Raw genomic sequence first — 5,636 nt, 5'->3', positions numbered from 1 at the left:
ACTATGAAAACAGGAACCAAGAGAGTTCCAGTGGGGCTGCTAATACCACATAAAATAGATACTAAAGCAGAAAAAGTTACTACACGTGACAGAAATATTCTCAAATCCATCAGGCAGGGCTCACCACTAGAAAGACATACACATCTGAAAATCGAGCCCTAAAACATATGTGGCAAAACAGGAAAAAAAAAACAGGGAAAAAATACATAATTCAACAATAATAGTTGGAGATTTCAATACCTCACTTTCCATAATGACTGAAACATTTAGACACTATATCATCAAAAATATGGAATACTTAAAAAGCAGTAGAAACCAGCGAGAAATAACAGATACCAGGAAGGGTAACCATGCGGCCATCATCATGCACCTTGTTCTGAAGCACGCGAGGGACATCTCCTGGGACAGATCACAGGCTCGACCAAAATACAAGACCCGGTCAATTTAAAATGATTGAACCCACACAAAACATGTTCTGTGGTCACAGTGGATTGAAGTTAGCGGTCAATGATGAAAGCTAGTTGAGATATTAAAGAATATGTGGAGAGTTTTAAATCAGACGTTGCTAAATAACAAGTAAACATAGAAGAAATTATAGGAAAAATTACTTCGATATGAAAAAACGAAAAAAAGCATATCAAGACTTTGGAGTGCAGAAAAATTGGTGGTTCTAGGGACTTAAGAGCTGTAAATGCCTGTATTAATAATGAAATTAATATCTCATAACCTACTTTAAGAAACAGAAAATTGGAAAACTGAATCAAATAAATAGTAAAACAATATATAAAATAAACAAAATCAAGCTTGATTATTTAGAAAGACTAATATATTAGGAAGTATTATCACAAAACATATAGAAATAAAAAAATTATAAGTGGTTGCTTTGGATAGCTGTATGCCATAAAATTACATAACTAAGTAGAAGAGAAAGTTGCTAGATTCATTACCAAAACTAACTCATGAAGAAAATCTAAACAGAACACAAATAGAGAGACCTAATAAATACTTTTAAAACCCACATACAGAGGAAAGTCCAGGCTCAAATAGCTTTGCTAGTGAATTCTAACAAACATTAAAAAGAATTAATAGCAATTCTACATCAACTCTTCCAAAACTATATGCGAGTTGGGAAATCTTTCAAACAGACTCCATGAGCCAATATTACTCTGCTCTATTATTTCATTTCAATTAACATACTGTATCAATAGAATAAAGGACAAAAAAACCCACAGAATACACAACTTATCTCATTATGTGCAGACATAACGTTTGACAAAATCCAATACCACTTTATGGTAAAAAAAAAAAAAAACACTTCAACAAATTAGGACTAGAAGGAAACTTGCTCAAATGATAAGGCCCTCTATGGAAAAACAAGAGCCAGCTTCCTACTTAATGGTGAAAGACTGAATGTTTCTCCTTAAGATCAGGAAAGGTTACCCATTCGCCACTTTTAGTCAGTTATGAGCTAGAATTTCTAGTGAGGCACTAAGACAAGAAAAAGAAAACATTTAGCTTGGAAAAGAAACAAAACTATCTCTGAAGAAGATATGATCTTGCATACAGAAAATGTTAAGGAATCCACTAACCATGTCTAGAAATAATGAACAAAGGTTGCAGGAATACCAGGGCAGTATATGAAAATCAGTTGTATTCCTATAGACTAGCAAGAAGCAGAGTGAAAATGAATTAAGGAAAATATTCTAGATATTAGCATCCAAAAAGAATAAATACTTAGGAATAAATTTAATAAAGTAACTTAAATGTTTTTTACTTTGGAAATAATGATATATTGTTTAAAAAATTAAAGAAGATGCAAACAAATAGACATCCACGTTTATGGATCAGAGGATTAATATTGCTAAGATGGCAATAGTTGGCAATTAAATGTACAGATGCATGCAAGATATTTGGGGTGAGAACATCATGAATATGTTCAGAGCACAGAGAGTAGATCACTTTGGCAAGAAGAATCATATGGATAGAGAGACTTCAGAAGACAAAGGGGATCCAAATTTTGAATGATCTCGAATGCCAATCTTAGAAGGTAGAATTTAATTCTTTAGGCCATGGCCATCTTGTACAGGTTTTTGACCAAGCAGGTACAATTATCAGTGCTTTAAAAATTTAAGTACAAATTGGATAGGAGAACAAAGGATTTGAGGCAATAAATCTAAAATGTAGTGAAAGTTACAGTCACAGTGAACTTTTCTCCATTTCAGTTGCTCTAGGCTCCACTGTCCAATATGGAAGCCACGAGCCAGGTAGGGATATATACACTTACATTAAATATATTAAAATCTTACTTCCTCCATTGCACTAACTGCATTTCAACGCTTACGCAGTTGTGGCTGATGGCTACCATATTAGCACAGCTGAAGATCATTTCTATACAAAGATAGTTCTATTAAACAGAACTATTGAGAGGCTTATCTCTTGATTCTATGGATCCAGGTTTTATACTTGGGACATGATGTAAAGACAAAATGAATGTAAGCCAGAAAACAGAGGGCTCTGGAGCCAATGCATTCTTTCTGCACTGATCCCATGACAAATAAAAGGTGCTGCTTGGATTCCTGGTATCAAATGATAAGAATCTGTGCTACAAGCCATAAGGAAAAAAATGGAAAGTAATATGCAGTTGTAAGACATAATTGAAGGGAAAAATAGCAGAAACTAATCCTATACAAATCAACTAGCCAAACTGACACAAGGATTATTGATTTACTCTTTAAGTTAAAAATATCCATTTGTGAGCAGCAGTCAGGTTTCATTGCAGGTGACCTTGGAACAACATGCAGGTTGAAAACTCATGCGTAACTTTTGACTCCCCCCAAACATAACTACTATTGACCGGAAGCTTTACTGGTAACACAGTTAGCTAACACATATTCTGTATATATATATATATATATATATATATATATATATATAATATCTTGTATTCTTAGAATAAAGTAAGCTAGAGAAAAGAAAAGGTTAATAAGAAAATCATAAGGAAGAAAAAATACATTTACAACACTGTACTGCAAAAAGATGTATCTTTCTGTCCCTTTTATTAGAAAACAAAGACTTAAACAGAACCCTCTGCCCCCTGCAGATTTCTGATTTTCCTGGCTGGTACCCAGCCACTTGACCACCCCTAACTGCAAGAAGCTTTGGAACTGAGTGTTGAGCTCTCACAGTTTCTGTGGCGGACGGCCACGTGGGAGAAAGGATTTATGGATGACTTCTGGTCGGAGGACCTTCAGTGTCTGCCTCTGTACATCAGTTTCTTCTGCGTATCAGCGTCACTTTAACAGCTGGGGAAGAAACTGTTCAGGATATTGGTTTCCATTGTACATTTCCAGCCAGGAATTGGCAAAATGTGCAAGTTAGACTAATTATGTTGCTTTTGAGTATCCCTTTGTTGTATTGAGAAGGTGTGATCTCAAAGATATATGGGTGTTTTATGTTTTCATGATAGAAATAGTGGGACATTTTAGCTCTCTTCATTCTTTTTTTCCTCAAGAATATCAAATGAGCAGATATTGGGTGTCAATCGGCAGTAAAATTGGATTGAATGCCAAGAAAGTAGCAATTGATTTTTATATAAAAGTAGATTAGTGCTACTGAGCTCTACTTTGTTCAATGAATTATTCATATGTAGAAGCTATTTATGCTTCTGTATCATGGAAAAAATGGATGGAAAACCACTGAAAATAACTACCTGACACAAATCCATGATATATGGTAAAACAATCTACACTAATGTACATCATGATGTTTTCTTAATGATTGGGCAGGATGCAATTAAATATTTGCAAAATTGGATTGAAAACTAATCGGTCCAAAGGAAATATAGAAGCACAGTGAGAAAACATTAGAAAACAAAATATAATCTCATTTTAATGACAATAACTACTGTATTGGACCCTGGAGATGAACAATTGGACCAGGGAATGCACTGCTACCGTTAAGTGTTCATGTTTATCTTCTAGAATCACCATTCAGCAGGTGTCTATAATCTTACAGGCTGGTTCCCAGGGTTACCTCTGGGCTCCAGGGATTCTGACTCACACTAGAGATTTGGATTAAAGGGAAATGGCCACTGAAGACTAGCTTGCCAGTATTCCAGCTACTTCTAAACATCCAGAAGAATCTCCAAACTAGGGTTTGCACATATAGAAAAGCTCGGAATCAGTAGTTTCCCATTACTCTGCGTTGAAACTGGGTAACATATAGCTATCTTAAATGGCACTCTGACTCCTTTACTGACCAGTGCGCCCCAACCTCTGAAGCATACTTATAATATTTTTGAACACATATTAAATGCAAAATTTGTGATAATGGCAGGGAGGATATAAAAATAAATAACATACATTTCTTTTTATTCAAGAACCTTTTTTCTAAAAGAGAAAATAAATGCCTAGTATAATTATCCAAATTTAAAGAGTTTATTATTCTTTTTTAATTTTTAATGTTAATTTTTGAGAGAAGGAGAGAGAGGGAGAGGATAGGAGGGGCAGAGAGACAGGGAGACAGAATCCAAAACAGGCTCCTGGCTCTGAGCTGTCAGCACAGAGCCTGACCTGGGACTCAAACTCATGAACCGTGAGATCATGACCTGAGCCAAAATTGGATGCTTAACTGACTGAGCACCCAGACACCCCTAAAGGGATTATTATCAATACAGTTAAGGTTCGGGGCACCTGGGTGACTCAGTTGGTTAAGCATCTAACCCTTAATTCTGGCTCATGTCATGATCTCATGAGTTTGTGGAATGGAGCCCCATGTCAGGCTTTCCACTGATAGTGTGGACTCTGCATGGGATTCTCTCTCTCTCTCTCTCTCTCTCTCTCTCTCTCTCTCTATACCCCTTCCTCTCTCTCTCTGTCTCTCTCCCTCTTTCTCTGAATAAATAAACTTTAAAAATACAGGAAAGATTCAAATAACATGCTATAGAGGTATGCATTATATTGATTTTTTAGGTTGAATTTAAAGATCTTAAATTACTTCCCAGGTGGGTACATGTGTGTGTGCGCATGCACACACACCCGGACACACACAGACACACACACATCTTTCTCTTATAGAAAAGCCATAAATTTATTTTTAAAGAAAGAAGAAAGAATGTTATGAATGTTATATACTCATATGCATACGTGTGTATATAATATAGTTACTGGTTCTTGCTGTGTACATTAGTTTATCAAATATTAGCAAATATTCTGCAAAGTTGTTTTATAAACTTAAGCTCCCACTAGCAGAATATGAGGAATTCTATTCTCCCACATCTTCCCTTAGGAATCTAAGTATCGCCAAACTCTTAAAATCTAGTTTTTAGATCTAGGGGCGTCTGGGGGCTCAGTTGGTTAAGCATCTGACTCTTGGTTTCAGCTCAGGTCATGATCTCAGGGCTGTGAGACTGAGCTCCACGTTGGGCTCTGTTCTGGGCACTGAACACAGAGACTACTTAAAATTCTCTCTTTCCTCTGCCACCCTCCAAAATTAAAAAAATTAAACATTTGTATTAAAAAATAAAATTTAATTCCTATATTGGATATGCTGTCTCGTCATTTTAATGTGCTTTTTTTTCTGATAAAAAGTGAAGAAATATTTTTGTGTGTTTATTTTCCATTCATATTTCCTCTTTT

The sequence above is a fragment of the Suricata suricatta genome, chromosome 15 (assembly GCF_006229205.1).
Source record: "Suricata suricatta isolate VVHF042 chromosome 15, meerkat_22Aug2017_6uvM2_HiC, whole genome shotgun sequence".
Taxonomy (NCBI): domain Eukaryota; kingdom Metazoa; phylum Chordata; class Mammalia; order Carnivora; family Herpestidae; genus Suricata; species Suricata suricatta.
Note: the sequence above shows the minus strand (reverse complement) of the source record.